The following is an 18,028-nucleotide window of genomic DNA, read 5'->3' as shown; positions in this document are numbered from 1 at the left end:
TAATAGAAAAAACTAAACATTAGTTTCTGCTATTCATACTAATGATTTAAAATTTTTTTAACCTTTTATTTTTGGTTGAGATCAAGAGGATAGTGATATTATTGGAAACTTATCCAACAACTCTCTAGGCACCTCCAGGTCTTCTCATCAAGAAACATTGATGATATGTCAGACAATAATACATTAGGTCCTTTGTTTATTCATTTCATTCCATAAACTTAAGAAAAGTGAATAGTTTATCTTTTTTTTTCTTAGTCTGTACAGTGTAGTCATATTTTTACCTGTATTATTTTTTTCTAGATTTCTATAATAATTTCAAGGACTTTTTCAATTCATAATTTAATGAAGATTAAATTCTCATTAATTTTATTTTCATTCATGTGGATCATGACCTGAGGTTATATTTAAGTTAGAAAAGATCATGTCTTCCAGGCAGTACTGAAGAATTTACTAGAACATTTAAGCTTTTATATAAACAGCATATGTTCTTTTCAATCTAAGATAGAGGTAGCTGCAGCTGCACTGACCCATGTATGTGAGAACTGTCTCATATGTGCTTGTCTGTACAGTTCATCAAGTATACAATTTTGTAGAGATGTTTTCATTAATTACTTTCCTTTGAAACCAGGATGACGGGAAATTGTCTTTGACTGCGCTGACATCCCGAATTAGAAAGGACAGGGACTTAATCTCTTATTGAGGCAGGTATGTCTGTTTTTTCAGTATGGATTTGAAAAGGGACAAAAGAAGACCAAATGCGTTTATGTAAATGATAGCAATTACAATTTTTAGCTATACCAAATTCTGTCTTATGGGGAAAGGAATTGCTTTATCCCGTACTTGAGGGTTCAGATGATGTGCCCACACAAGCACCTCATAGTAAGAGCTATGAATATACTTTAATTTATATAGAAATTATGTGAATTTTGATGGATACCTTTGAATGAAATAACCTTTACAATAATTATATATTTTATTTTGAATAAGGAGGACTTTAAAATTTAGCATTTCCAATGTGTTGCTGAGTAATAAGAAGTGACATTTCATTAAATCTGAAAGCATGGTCTTATAGGTGTTGAGCTAAATGATCGTGATATCTGACACTGACATGACTATTAAACCTCATGTGTGTTATTGAAAAGTTATATTATTCAGTTTTGGCTTGGGTTTTTGTTGATGGAATATGACTTATTTTCATTAACAAGTATTATTTCATTAATAAATCTGAACTTATATCATTGTCATTGTGCGTACATCCCTCCAAATGAACTAATAAAAGATAATTTTTATTAACAACTAACCCCTTGTTAAAATTAATATCTTGTGAACAAATGCTATTACATTTATGTTTATCATCCATTTTGAGTTGTTTAAAGGTCAGTTCTTTGAGAATTTCTCAGCGTTCTTGTTTATTTGTGTTAGATTTTAATCTCAAATATACTTATTAACAAATACTTTGAATTTAACATATGCATATTAATAAAAGACTTTGTGGCCTGTTGATTATTATTAGATCACAACTTCACATTTATGACCCTACTTAGTACTTAATCCCATTTGCTTCCTATTCTAGACATTCCTAGACCAAAGTCAAGTGTGTTCTCTAAATCTGATTAAGATATGAGATAACCACAATGACTCATCTACTAGGAATTAACCTGCCACATAGAAGGCTTTTTGCTTCAATGAGTCAGTGAAAGGCCTGTCTGTTAATGCCAAATCCCACTTCTTTATGAAGAAAGACAAGAGTTTAATAGCACTTTGATGCACCATTGGTGAATATACAAATTGGTAAAAAAAAAAAAAAATTAGGGAAAGCAGTTTAAAACTATGGTAATCCTTTTTTATGGTGACTACGCTTTGACCTAGTCATACTACTAACAGTAGTAAAACCATATAATTTGATATATTGTTGGTGATCAAGGCTGAATTAATATTATTCACTCTATTGTGATTGGAAGGTTTTTATTCATGACATTAATTTTGTCAAATGCCATGCTGAATATTCAGACATTCAAGGCAAGAGCTTTGTTATTATAAATCAAGAACTTGCTCTTAAAATTATCCATAAACAAAGCAATAGAAAGTAATATGAAAAAAAATTAAAATACCAAGCAATACACTGTTAATTAACATCAAGGTTGAAATGATTTGATAAATATATCACAAACTATAGTTAAAAATTTTTAATAAATATTCATGTTTATCACATAATTCTACTATTTTGCTCTTTTTATATAGAAATTTTAAATAGAAATTTCAAAATATCGTTAATAATAATAATAAGTGGGAAGGTAAAAGACATTTATTTACAAAGTATCTATTATTTGCCAGGCACTGTGCTAAGTGCTCTGCCAATAGTCTCTCTGTTGATTTTTGCAACTTTCCAATAAAAAAGTTGGTACTATTATTCCCATTTTACATTTGAGCAAACTGAGGCAGGCAGATTAAGTCACTTGCTCAGGGCTAAACAGTAAGTTTCTGAGGCCACATTTCAACTCAGGTCTTCCTAAATACAGACCCAGTGATCTACCTAGTAATCATAAATAAATATTTAAGTGTAAAGATCATTGATTATGGAATCAGAGAATCTTGGTTCATAGAACACATTTGTTCTTCGATAACTGCAAGATTTTGGTCAAGTCATTTAATCTCACTGGACTTCAGTGTCTTCATCTGTACATTTTGAGTACTGAACTAGATATCCCCTGGGGGCCCTTCTAGCTTTAAATCTGTTATCTCTCCATTCTATGAAAACAAACAGAAAAAAATAAACAAAACACCCAGTTTCTTGGCAGAAGAATTTTTACTTAATATGCTAACCCTTGAAAATGTGAAGCAGGATATTTTGATGCCAAATCTACATCAGGATAATAATTTTTAAAATTTTAATATACTTTAATTGACCCCAACTGACATCATCATTTCCTGAAACTGTCAGTGAAAATACCTTATATCCATCATTTGAGGGTTGTTTAGGGTGAGGAGAGACATTTTAGTTTGTTCAAATGGTGTCAATATGTTAGCAAACTAATTTGGTTCAGTTTTATTACATTAAAACCACATTTATTAAGCAACTATTTTGTTTAAATACATTAGAAAGAAGTTTGTCTTCCTTTTTTTTTAAAATACTGTCCCTCTCCTACTCCCCATGAATTTCCTGTTTATTATTTCCTTTGCAAACCTATAGGTCTGATCTCATTCACCAGTTGTTGCTAGTCAAGCCAGTGATGTTTAAGAAGTTTGAGAGACATAGTTTCAGATAATTAATCATTTCACTAATAATGCTAGCATTTTATCAATAAAAAAGGTCATTTGTCCTTCTCTCTCATGGACCGAAGATGAATCATGGAGATGGGCTCACAGTTTATATGCACTTGGAAGAGTGGGTGTTCCCGAGGGTGGCAATCAACTCTGATTGGTTAACAATTAATGAGAGATAGACTTTACAAAGAGAATTAGGCTCACTCCAATGAAGGGCTAGGAGAGTGACATCATGTCTCCCATGGGAGACGATCACTACATCCAGACCACCTCTAACTTAGGGCTATCTAGAGAAAGAATCTACTTCCACCCAACATTGGTTGAATAAAACACAAAGGGCAGAAATTTTCCTTAGATTAGATGGCTTAGGTGAGGTAAACATTTGACAGAGCTCAGTAATGTCCTTCAAAGACTGGAATGTTCTGGCCAGAGACTCTAAGGGTCTTTCTCAGATTGATTCTTTTATGAAGAGAAAGTAGGCCATCTTTTTCCTCCATTCTTTCCTAGCCTTTAAATAGCGTATAGGTGTTGCCTCAGACAAACTGAGACCTGGGGAAAACGTAGCTTAAAAAGGCCAAGGCCTCACAATGACCAGGGTGATTGCCAGTGATCCTGACCTATGTCTTGCCACTGGTCTCCCATGAATCTGAAAGAGAGTGAGGCTGATGAATTTGTACAGCTCTCTCACTCAAATTCAATTCTCTTGCAAATCAAGATATCACCTTCCTCATGTAATTGGTTCTCTTGGAGAAAAAAAAAGACCAATAACATTTATATATTAGCTGAGATGGAAAAGAAAATACAAGCAAAATAAAATAATAAAAATAGAGTAAAAAGAAGTATGCTTCAATCTGCATTTAGAGCTTGTCAGTTCTCTTTCTGTAGGTAGATAGAATTTTTCATCATGGATACTTTGGAATTGTCTTGGGTCTTCTTGATCAAGAGTAGCTAAATGTCACAGTTGAACATAGTTAACAATATTGCTGTTACTGTGTACAATGGTCTCCTGGTTCTTCTCATTTTGTGAGGTTGTATAAGACTTCCCACCCTGCTCCTTATTGCTTATAGTACAATAGTATTCCATCATAATCCTATAGTACAACTCGGTTGGCCATTCCCTAATTGATGGGTATCCTTTCAATTTCCAAGTCTTTGTCACCATAAAAAGAGCTGCTATAAATATTTTTGTATAAACAGGTCCTTTCCATTTTCTTTGATCTCTTTGTGTTGCAGACCTATTAGTGATATTGCTGAGATAAAGAGTTTTATATCTCTTTTTTCATAGTTCCAAATTATTCCCTGGGATGGTTAGACTAATTCACAACTCCACCAACAGTATATTAGTGTCCCTTTTTTTAATATCCCCTACAGAATTTGTCATTTTTCCTTTCTGTCATGTTAGTCAATCTGATAGGTGTGAGGTGCTATCTCAAAGTTTGTTTTTTTTATTTCCATTTTTCACATCAGTAGTAATTTAGAGTTTGGTTTTTTTTTTATGTGACTATTGATAACTTTGATTTTTTCTTCTGGAAATTGCCATTCATATCCTTTGACTGTGGAAACTGGGGGATGGCTCATATTTTTTATGAATGTTGCTCACTTCCCAATATATTTGAGAAATGAGGCATTTACCAGTGAATATTGCTACAATATTTCCCTAATTTCCTGTTTTTCTTCTAATTTTGGCTGTATTAGTTTTGTTTATGCAAAAACTTCTAAATTTAATTTAATCAAAACTATCTACTTTATTTCCTGTGATTCTCTTGTTTGGCAGTAAACTCTTCTTATATCTATTAGATATAACAGGTTCATATTTCATGATTGCCCTAGTTTGCTTTTGATATCGCCTTTTATATTTAAATCATGTATTCATATTAACCTTATCTTGGTTTGTGATATGAGATGTTGGTCCGTGTGCACTTTCTGCCAAAGTGCTTTCCAGTTGCAACTTTTCTTATGTTAACATGGTGACATGGTAAACACTTACCTCAAAAGCTTGGATCTTTGGCTTTATCGAACCCTAGATTACTATGGCCATTTACTACTGTGTATTATGTACCTAATCTATTCCACTAATCTACCACTTTATTTCTTAGACTGTATGAGATAGTTTTGAGGATTACCACTTTGTAATATAGTTTGAAATCTGCAATGACTATACTAGGCATTTTTTTCATTGATTCCATTGATATTCTTAACCTTTTGTTTTTCCAGATCAATTTTTATGATCATTTTTCTAGTTCTATAAAATCATTCTTTTGTAATTTGATTTGACTAGAAATGAAAAACCTAATTAACTTAGGTAGAATCATCATTTGTATTATACTGGCTCAGCCTACCCATGAGCAATTGATATTTCTCCAGTTGTTTAGATCAGGCTTTCTTAAATTTTTTCTACTTGTGACCACTTATCACCTGAGAAACTTTTATATATAGGTATATAGGCACATAAAATAAGTATACAAATCAAATTTTTACTGATAATAAATCATAACAAAATTTATTTTAAAACCATTCTTTGCTATGCATATAATTTTACCATTTAAGCTGAAAGCAACTTTGTATACTGATGAGATGGATGTGCTTGTTTATTTTTACATAAAGAATTAAATCTTGGTGGAATATTTGATACTGTAGGATATAGAGAATCTTCAATGTTTTTCAGAATTGCTTGATATTTTGATTTTATAATCATCAATTCAGAGAATACTGAAGAGGTTACCTGTTAAGAGAGAAAGGTTTGCTCTGGAGACCCCAAAATACCAAAGCACCGGGTCCTGCCAAATGAATTCGACTCAAGTCTTCTCAGCCAAAGAAAATTCAAATTTATTAAAAGTTTGCTTGCATTAGACACAAAGTAAGTCTGTGCTAGGTCATTCTATGGTGCTCTCACTGTGCTCTCACTATTCTATGTCATTCTATGGCCTTCTCACCTGTCTCTGGCATTCTATGGCATTCTCACTCACATGGCGTGAGATGGGGTCTTATGTACAGAAGGTTGTGGGAAGAATCTAGGGGGGTCTAGAGGAGGAATTTGGGAGGGTTTTAGGAGGGGTTAATGAGATCAATGAGTGGATTAAGGGTGGGAAGCCACCTGGAGACCACAAATAATGGTGGGCTAGGCCAGTTCAAGGGTGGGAAGTCTAGTAACAGACTTGCCTCATAAAATGGGATGATTTAATCAAGAGTGCAAGGGAGGTTCCCAGAGCCTGTACCTCAAGGACTCAAGGAGAGCTTGAGGGGGTTCCCAGAGCCCATACTGAAGAGGTTACCCACTAAGAGAGTTAAGGTTGCTCTGGAGACCCCAAAATACCAAAGTTCCAGGTCCTGCCAAATGAAATAGACTCAAGTCTTCTCAGCCAAAAGTAAAATTTATTATGAGTTCGCTTGCATTAGACATAGAGTCAGTCTGTGCTAGGTCATTCTGTGGTGCTCTCACTATTCTATGGCCTTCTATGGCACTCTCCATATTCCATAGCATTCTATGGTGCTCTCACTCTTCCATGGTGCTCTCACTCACATGGTGAGAGATGGGGTCTTATGTACAGAAGGTTGTGGGAGGAATCTAGGGATGGTTTGGAGGAAGAATTTGGGGAGGGTCTTCAGGAGGAGGATGCCCAGTGTACAGGGTGCATATTGTATGTTCAGAACCAAGGATGCTGTGAAGTTGCATGATTCAAAATGGTCAAGCATTGCCAGAAACACCTCAGATTCATTATGTGTGATATGGAATTAATTTTTCGTCATTGCGTACTAAGAAACTTTTTACTGTTGCCAAATTTTCCATGATTCTCACATTGTTACCCATATGGGGTCAACAACCCACAGTTTAAGAAGCACTGGTTTAGATCATCTTTATTTGTGTGAAAAATGTTATGTAATTTTGTTGATTACTCCCTGGGTTTGTCTTTGCAGGCGGACTCCCAAGTATTTTATTTTGTCTGCATTAATTTTAGATAAAATTTTTCTTTATCTTTGGCTTCTTGATTTTGTTAGTAGTGTAGAAACCCTGATGGTTTTGTGGATTTATTTTCTATTCTGCAACTTTTCTGATATTGTTATTTATTTCAAGTAGTATTTTAGTTGATTCTCTATGGTTATCTAAGTGTACCATCATATGATCTGCAAAGAGTGATTGATTTGTTTCTTCATTGCCTATATTTGTTCCTTCAATTTTTGTATGGATTTATTTTATTGCTATAGCTATCATTTCTAGTAGAATATTGAATAATAATGGAGATAATGTGCATCCTTCCTTCACCCTAGACCTTACTGAGAAGACTTATACTATTATAGATAATATTTGCTCTTGGTTTTAGATGGCTGTCATTTTAAGAAAGGCTCCATTAATTTCTTTTTTTAATTTTTATTTTTAAAAGCAATTGGGGTTAAGTAACTTGTCCAAGGTTACATGGCCAGGTATTTTGTGAGGGTGTTAAGTATCTGAGGACAGATTTCAGGTCCTCCCGAGTCCAGGGCTGGTGCTCTTACTCACTGCGCCACCTAGCCACCCCGGTTCCATTGATTTCTTTTATTTTTAGTGTGTTATGTAAAATAGGAATGTGTTGTATTTGGTCAAAAATATTTTCTTTGATTTTATTGTGATAATCACATGATTTTTGGGGGATTGTTTTTGTTATTAATATGTTCAAATATTCTGATAGTTTTCCTAATATTAGACCTGAGCATAGTCATGATCATTATGATATATTGTTGTCAACTCCTTGATAGTGTTTCATTTAAACTTTTTGCATCAATTTTCGTTAAGGAAATTAGTTTATAATTTCTCCCTGTTTTTGTTCTTCCTGATATAAATATCAAAACCATATTTGCATCATAAAAATAATTGGGTAGGACTCCTCTACATACTTTTTAAAATAGTTTATATGTCATTGGAATTAATTGTTCTTTGAATATTTGCTAGAATTCCCTTGTGAATCTATCTGATCCTGAGGAATTTTTCTTAGTAAGTTCATTTATGGTTATTTTGATATCTTTTTATAGAATAGGTTTATATAAGTATTCTATATTCTCTTCTGTCACTTTGGATGGTTTATATTTTTTCCTAAATATCTGTCCATTTCACTTAGATTGCCAGTTTTACTGGCATATAATATGGCACAAAAACACTTAAGAATTGCTTTAATTTTACCTTCATGGGAGGTGAATTTACAATTTTCATTTTTGATGCTAATAATTTAGTTTTCTTCTTTCTTGTTTTAAATTAAATTAATCAATACTTGATTTTATTGAATTTTTATAAAACCTATTTCTAGTTTTATTAGTACATTTTTTTTCTGGAATTCTCAATTTCCATTTTGGTATTTAATATGATATTTTTCATGTCTTTTTTCTACTTTTTTTAATTAGGTGCCAATGCCATTGATTGGCATTCTCCCTTTTGTTGATTAGAAAGTTTAAAGATATAAATTTTACCCTATATACTGGTTTTCCTGCATCTCACAATTTTCAGAATATTGTCTCATTGTAATTCTCTTTAATGAAATTATTTATTGTTTCGATGACTTGTTCTTTGAGCCACTCACTCTTTAGGATTAGATTTAATTTCCAATCAAATTTTAATCTATGCTTTCATGGCCCTTAATTAGAAATTTTATTGCACATTGTCTGAAAAAATACATTTAGTATTTTTGCTTTTCTGCATTTGTTTATGAAATTCTATGTTCTAAAACCTGGTCCATCTTTGTTACATTGCCATTTATAGCTGAGAAATAGGTATACTCTTTTCAATTCCCATTTAGTTTTCTCCAGAGCATTATCATATCTATTTTTTTTCTAAGATTCTATACATCTCTTCCATTTCTTTATTATTTTATGTTTAAATTTTCTTTCTCTGGCCAGAGGAAACTTAAACCGCATATAAATATAGTTTCACTATTTTCTCCTGTAATTCATTCAACTTTTCCTTAAAACTCATTGGATCCTCTACCATTTGCTCTTAGTATTGATATTAATTCATTTTCTGTGGTTCCTTCTAGCAAAATATAGTTTCATTGCTTTTCTTCTTTTAATTAGGTATGTTTTTGTATTTGCTTTGTTTGATATCATGATTGTTACCCCTGCTTTTTTTTACTTCAGCTAAAGCATAATTGATTCTGCTCTGGCCCCTTATTTTAACACTGTGTGTGTTTCAAGTGTGTATCTTGTAAAAAGCATATTGTTGAATTGTGGTTTCTAATCCAATTTACTATCTTCTGTTTTATGGGTGAATTTATCCCATTTATATTCACTGTTAATGTTTACTACCTGTGCATTTACCTCCACACTCTTTTTCTTCTGTTGATCCTGCTCTCTATTTTTTCCTGCCCCCATCTAAAAGCTATTTTACTTCTGAACAATGTGTACTTTTATCTGCCTTCTCTGTTATAATTCTCACTTTCCCTCCTACATCCATGTTGGGGGAGATAGGTTTTTTTTTTTTTTTCCCAATGAGTAAGTACATATATTTTTCCTAAAACTCATTTATATGTGATTGAGGTTCAAGCATTTTGTGCCTTGTTTACCAATACATGATTTATATTTTTCATAATTATTTTCACTTTCATTTTTTTCCTAATTTCTTTCTCTACCACTCTGATTTTAAAAATAATTTATTTAGCTATTTCAGGAATTTTTGTTTGGTTTGTGTTCAACCTTTTTACCCCCCTTGAGGCTTTACTTATAGCTCTTTTGACATCAGTGTCTTTTTTGAAGTTTATATCTTGATCTCCCCTGTCACCATAGTAGGAAATTTATAACTTTATGGCCAGGCTATATTTTTTTGCCTATTTTTTTTACCCCATTTCTTAATATGGAACTTTATGTTAATGTTGGGCTCTGTTCCTGCCATGGGATATAAAAGATGCTGTCTCAAGCATCAGGGATATTTTTTTACAGTACTGTTTACAGAGCTAGTTTGGGGGATTTGGAAGTTTTTGGTACTTCCAAGATGGTGCAATCGAGGGAGAGGTGAGGTCACTGCTCTCCTGTTCTACACTTTAGTCCTTACAAAGGAAGACTCTATGATCTGTTTGGATTGCAATTGATACTGCTCCTCAGGGCCCCTACTCCCTTGGGACTGGATGAAATACTGGTCCTCAGGGTCCCTGATACCTTGTTACCACAAAGTGATACTGCCCCTCTGGGCTTCCACTCCATCTTGATTGAAAGTGCTCCTCTCCACCTTTGCACTATGACCCAGAAATGGTTATAGAAAATCTAATTTTGTGCCAAGTGGTAGCACAGGGGTCCACCTTTAATCATTTTCTGACCAGTTCCTGGTCTCCTTAATGTCTCTGATTTGAGAGCTCCAAAAGCTGCTGCTGTTTTCTTGCTACCACCTAGTCCCACCACTGCTGTTTCATCCACGTGAGCTCCAGGCAAGCCTCCATTCCCATATCAGAAATCTCTTTCTGACCTCCTAATTTGGAGGTCAGACTATTTGTTGGCTCTGCCAGTTCAGAATTTGATTTGAGGCATTATTTTAAAATTGTTTGAGGGGAATATTGGGGGAGTTCAGCTAAATTTTTTCTCTACACTCATCTTGGTTCTGCCCCCAGATGTCTTATCATACATTCAAATGGTGCTGGGATTGAATAAATCAGTCACCTAACCTTTACATTCAGATGTGTCCTACTCAGAAACCTGATTATTAAATTTTCTGTGTAAGCATTTACACTTCAGAAACCAATACACACCATAAATCAGGCCTTAATTTATTGTTTTGTTGATTTTATAGAAATAAGAAAGTGATGGAGAAAATGTTAATGATGTAAATCACACTTAAAAATGCGCTTATTTTTAAAATGTTATTTGAAGAGCTGATTGTTAAATGTTTACCAGCACTCTTTACATATAATTTACTGATTCCTTTTTTTTTATATTGGTGTTGCAACAGCAGAATGAGTGGTCTAGTTTCCTAATTAGGAATTCATCTTTCATTTACAATGGTGTCTTTCAAGCAGATCATGTTCAAATGACCTTGGCTAAGCTTTTTATAGACTTTTTCATAGAGAAAGATTCAGAGAGAGGGCTTTCTTACTGATATTATTCTAAATGCCCATTGATTTGGTGTGCTCCTAATTCAAGAGAGATATATAGTCCTTCCAAAAAGTGGGTGACACTGGCAGACTTTTCATTTTATTGTGGAAGTACCAACTTTTCTTCAAATGATGTTTTCAGTAACCAAGGGTATTACCTCAAAGACTTGTCTGCTGTGATTAATTCTTCCAAGAGATGTCCCAAGGATGATGAATATTTTGAGTACATGCATTGGAATTTATATGACAACTTCTGAGATTTACCTTACCAGTTAAAAATGCTATGGAAAGATAACTCTTTGGTACTCCTTAGATACATTGAAATCGTTCATGGCATAGGCTGCAAATGATGTGGTTGGGCCATTGGATTTGCTCTCATGACAAGCATGAATATCAGGTAATGTTCCTTGAATTAATTGAAAATGAAATATAAAGTCAGGAGAGCAGTACCTAAATTTGAAGTTAAAAAAAAAGGTGGAAAAAAAACATTCTCACTTCTATAATATATGGACACACACACACAATATCTCTATAAATACACAAATATCTATATACAAAACACATATATACATATAATTGGGACATGTTCTGTGTGTGTGTGTACATATAGCTATAAATATAATTAGTGTTCATTTTTCTGTAGTTTCTGATTCTTCATGACCCAATTTGGCGTGTCTTGGCAAAGATGCTGCAGTAGTGGCTATTTACTTCTCCAGCTCATTTTAAAGATGAGGAACCTGAGGCAAACAGGGCTAAGTAACTTGCTAAGTAACTTGCCCATGGTCACACAGCTTGTATGTATCTGAGGTTAGATCTGAATTAAAAAAGATGAGTCTTCCTTATTCCAGGTCCATCACTCTATCCAATGCTCCACCAAGCTGCCCCACTTCAAACATTCATACACACATGCACACAATGCACACACGTATATAGGAATTTGTATGTATATATGTGTATTCATATATGTGTATGTATACACATGTGTGTGTCTAGAGATCCTGATACCGTATGTAAAAGAAGATGGCTATTTTGAGAGAATAACAGTTTAAAAGATTTTGTCTTTAGTGTTGCTTTTTTTCCCTAGTGAACCCATTTTGTTTTTTCCTTTAAAGCTATAAATTACTACTTCTAGAACTCTTCTAATTGATAAAAATCTATGTAAGTCAAACTTCTCATTTAAAATGAAGTGTTTTCTGGATTCTTTTACATGAACTATAGTAAATACCTTCTTTTTTTTTTTTTAAAGCAATCGGGGTTAAGTAACTTGCTCAAGGTTACATGGCCAGGTGTTTCTGGGTGGGTGCTAAGTGTCTGAGCCTGGGATTCCATCCCCAGGTCATCCGGACACTGGAACTGGTGCTCTTGCTTACTGTGCTACCTAGCTGCCCCAAGTACATACCTTCTTTAAGTTTATTCTTTAAAAAAATAATAATAATAAATATGAATATAATTTGTTTAATAATTAATGGTTTTTATGTTTAACCATAAAATTTTCCTGTATACTGAATGAAGGAAGGAAATATTTGTGTACAAATTATTATGGATATAAATATAAAACTATGACAAATGATAGGAGTTTACATTCCATTGGAGGAGATAATAGCAATGGAAGGTAGAAATTGCAAGTTAGGTGGAAAGGGTATATTAGGAAAGCAGGTGTTATTGCTTCTTCTTTAAGACTATATACTAATTCTTTCTATTTCTTTAACATGTTTTGACATATTTCAATATTACTAAACCATATGGAACCCACATAGTGAATGTTGCATATTTATTTGTATTCATGTCTTGTAAGTTATGTATTCATTAAGGGCATGAACCTTGGACCTTACTCATCTTCAAACTTTTCTTAGCACTTGACACATAGTGGATGTTTAATAGAATTATTTGCAAAATTGAACCTTATCCAATTCCCTACATATGGTGTGATGAAATTCCTGTCTGGATTAAATCCCTATGGCAGGGGAACAAAACAGACCAAAAAGGCATTGATTGGGAACCGAGGAAAGAGGTAAACCATATTTAGATCCCACAGCTAGGTGTGCAACCCCCTAGAAAGGGAAAATGAGACTAAGTTTAGTCTAGTTCTTGTCTCTTTGTATTATCTCTATTAATATTGATAGTTTGAGTCAAATCCAGTACAGTTATTTGATGCTTTAAATAAACTAATTGGTGATGATAAAATAAGAAACAATTCTCCATTTTTTACTTTTTTGAAGTTGAAAAAATTATCTCAATATTTATGTTTTTGTTAGTTTTCTTATATAGTTGTGTTTATTATGTTCATCTACAATAGGGATCATGCAGAGAATTTAAACGCTTTTCTTGTTTATACCTTCTGTGTTTCTTGGGAAAAATAAGTAACAATCCACAACACAGGAAAATGAGAAAATCTCTATTCTTCTGACATTCTGACTATAAAGCATGAGAATTGATGTTTTGGAAAAGGAAACTTATTCTTATGGATGTTTTCATTAGAAAATCTCAATTCACTGGAGAAAGGAAGAGAGTAACTTTTTTTTTTTTAAATAAATGGAAGACCTATAGAACTCATAATGGCTAAATGACAGCTAAGAAAGCATAAAGTTGGGATTAAACATCAGGTGTCCATACCTGTAGTGTTCTCCCTTAGTGGGATCTGTACAACATCCCCTGCTAGGTCTTAAGATCCTTCAATTTAAACCCCAGGTAATCAATGACTTTGAAACAAGGAAGTACACTATTTGTGTAAGAGAGGACTATCCACTAGCTGGATAAAATATGAGCAAAATTTAAAGTAAAATAGAAGCAAAGAGTTGAATGCTACCACATGAATGCCTTTCTAGTGAGGGAAAAATTAGAAAAAAAATTTGATATCAATGTCTTCCTTCATTTCTTCCTTTCTTCCACCCATATGAAATTTTACTTTCTCTGATTTGTGCTCAATAACTTTATTTAAATTTAAATTTTATTTATTTTTGTTATATATTAAGTTCCAAACTGTCTCCCTTACTCCACACCTCACACTAGAGAAGATCACTATTTCACACACACACAGACACACACATATTTGTGTAAAATCATATTATACATATTTCTGTTTATCATTCTTTCTCTGAAAGTAGATAGCATCTTAAGTAAATCTCTTGACATTGATTCCTTTCTTTCTTGTAGGTGCCCAACTGTCTGATTTTGCATGCTACAAAAATAACAGTTAAATAATAGTAAAAAAAATTTAGCTTTAAAGTTAGAAAAATATAATTGTAACAAGTGACTCTTAACTAATGATAATAATAATTACTACTACTACCATGGCTAGTAGTAATAACTAGCATTTACATAGCACTTTAATGTTTGCACAGTTTACCAATATGTTAAAATTTTATTTATGCAATAGAGGTAGGTGCTGTTACCCTGAAACTAAGGAAAACAAAAAAATTATAGCAATTTGCACTGGTCCACAGAGCTACAAAATATTTGATGCTGGATTTGAACTCAGTTCTATCTAATTTCAGGTCTATTCTTCTATCTTCTATACTAAGTAAGGGATCTCTCTCTCATACTATCAATATGAATATTTTCTAACAGAAATTGAAAAGTTCATAGACAGAAAAGTATCCACTAAAAAGGAGTATAGCTCATAAGCACAGTCTACATTTCCCCATCTGTTATCATAAAGGTTTTCCATGTTTTAGGTGTGTACTTTATTGCCTTCTTTACTATCTGAACCTCTTGTTTCTTTTTCTGAGACACCTTCATTGTGTTCAGCTTCCTAAAATGTGGAAAAGTCTAAGGGATTGATGGACTAAATACAGAGGGCAGTCAATACCTAAGGTAAATCTAAGCTTCTCTTCACAATACTTTATTTAGAAAATGTAAACAAAATTTTGTCACTTTTTTCCATATTTCTAGAAATAAAGATGACCAATTCAGAGACTACTGAAGGCATGTGTACTTTAGAGTTAAAATTTTTAACAGACATCCCTTGAGGGCCTACATCAAGTACCTTCTACTGTGTTAGTCTCTCAACTTTTGGGAATTTATCTCTTCCTTAAAAAATATTGGAAAAGGGGGCGGCTACCTAGCTCATTGAATAGAGCACTGACCCTGGAGTCAGGAGGACCTGAGTTCAAATCTGGCCTCAGACACTTAACACAAAAACTAGCCACGTGACCCTGGGCAAGTCACTTAACCCCAATTACCCTCCAAAAATATATACTATTGGGGAGGCCAGGTAGCACAGTGAGTAAGAGCATCAGCTCCAGTGTCGGGATGACCTGGAGATTGAACCCCAGGCTCAGACAGTTAGCACCCACCCAGAAACACCTGGCCATGTAACCTTGAGCAAGTTACTTAACCCCAATTGCTTAGGGGTGGCCAGGTGGCTCAGCAAATAAGAGCACTGGCACCAGTGTCGAGATGACCTGGATGAAATCTGGGCTGAGATACTCAGCACCACACCCAGAAATAACTGGCCATGTAACCTTGAGCAATTTACTTAACCCTTATTGCTTAAAAAAATATTGGAAAGCATATCTGTAGTACCTACCTCATAAGTTTGTTGCAAGAAAAATTGAGTGAGACAATGCATGTAAAGTAATTCACAATCCTTGAAGTTTTATGTAAATGAGGTATCATTGTCATTGTGATAGTAAATGGGAATACAAAAATAGATATGACACCCTGCTCCCCCTAGGAGATTACAGAGTAATGGGGTGGAGGATATTGAGGGGGCAAGAAAGGTACTCAAGCCAACTTTGATAGACTGGACTCTTCTCAGCAATGCAGGGTTATAAGTCAACCCCAAAAGACTCATGATGGAGAGAGATGTCTACATACAGAGAAAGAACTAGAAAGAACTGAGTTTCAATCCAGATCGAAGCAAACTACTTGATCTTTTTCTTTTTCTTGTTTGGTTTTGTTTCCTCTTTCCCACTGTTCATTCCATCTGATACAATCCTTCTTTATAAGCTGACTAATGTCTAATGTGAAAGTATTTGCAGATCCTATACTTGATTGTATGCCGTCATGGAGGGAGGGAGGGAAAGAAAATTTGCAACTCAAGGAATTGTGGAACTGAATATTGTAAATTAAAAGTAAAAAAAAACAATAAAGACCAAAAAAAATATAGTCACATGAAAAAAAATGCTTTAAATCTATTGATTAGAGATATGCAAATTAAAAAAAACTCTAAGATGCAAAAAAAAAAAAAGAAAAGAATAGAATGCAAAGAGGAGACACTTGGACAGGGTTAAAACAGAAGAACAGGAAAAATTCTGTGAGAGGTCTGAGCATAGGAAGATCCCTTTTACCTGGGGAGTCAGAGAAGGCTTGAATTTGGTATTTGACAAAGGAAGATAGAGTCTATATCACCAGGGTAAGATGGGAAGGGTGGGAGAGAGCACTTTCCATGCACAGGGGATGCCATATGCAGAGACATGGAGGCTGGGAAATATAGGGCATTTACAAGGAATAGGACATACTGCATTATAACTGAAATTTAGATTAAGCAAAGTCAGATTATGCAAAATGTAGATTCAAATTATGAAGTGCCTTGAATAGCAGAATCAAGAGATAATGAGAATAGTCTAGTCTTTCCAAAATGGTAATATTGGTAGAGACATGATGATATTTGAGGGAGGAGTGGCAAAAAGCAAGGACATTTTTTTTTTTTTTACATTTTAAAGATAAGGTGATCTAATCATGTTTACACACTTAAAGAATAACCATGTAGAGATACAAAAAGTGAAGATCTAAGGAAGAGATAGGCAGGTTTATGGAACAAACTCATAGAGTAGCCAGGAGAGTATGAGAGGAAGATATAGGTAGAAGGACTAGATTTGGCAAAGAGATAGGTCATTTCTCTCTCTCTCTCTCTCTCTCTCTCTCTCTCTCTCTCTCTCTCTCTCTCTCTCTCTCTCTCTCTCTCTCTCTCTCTTTTTCTTTTCCTCAGAAGATCTATGAGAAGATTAAGGATAAGATGAAGGGACATGATATCAAATATTTAGTCTTTTCAGATGGCAGATATCTGCTCTGATAAGATAAGGGCAGTAGATATGGGGACTTGAGAAGAGATAAAAAGTTCTGGAACAACAGTCATGAAACAGGTTGAGTAAGAGACAAAAAAAAAAAATCACCCTATTCATTGACTCTCATGAGAATAACAAAGCAATTAAGAAGTAGAATACATAATAAGAAACCAACAGATCTTACAGGGGATATGATTTAGGTTTCTCTCTTTTCATTTTGCCTCTTGCCATTATTTTATCTTCTATTCAACTACTTCCATAGGCAAAAGCTTCTGTTATGAATTTTGGAAAAATATTCTAATTCCAAGGATGACAGTATCTTCAAAAAATATTTATCAAATATCTTCTATGCATCTAACAGTTGAAGAGGAAACCTATCCCTCAGTAATTGTCTTCAATTGTTGCAAATACTGAAATTAATGTTAGAATGCACAACCAGATTATCGGCTTAGCAATTCATTCCTGGAAAGGACAGGAGCACTCCCAAAGAAAGCAAGAATCATTATTTGGAAGATAGTAGCTGAATTCTTACCAGCTGTGTTCAATTGTCTTTACGTTGTGAGAGTAAAAAAGTGATGAAGAGGAACTGATTTTGAAATATCTCTTCTCACTTACTTCTTAGATCCTGCATAAAAATGAATGTCCTTTACAACCTTGGATATTCAAGACTCTTTAGAGGTATAACTAAAAAAATTATATCTTCCAGACATTTGACTC

This window comes from Petaurus breviceps, unplaced genomic scaffold, assembly GCF_028583685.1.
Source record: "Petaurus breviceps papuanus isolate PSGF00001 unplaced genomic scaffold, PetGlider_PUasm1.0 84, whole genome shotgun sequence".
In the NCBI taxonomy this organism is placed as follows: Eukaryota; Metazoa; Chordata; class Mammalia; order Diprotodontia; family Petauridae; genus Petaurus; species Petaurus breviceps.
The sequence above is the reverse complement of the archived record's forward strand: the minus strand, read 5'-3'. Positions refer to the sequence as shown.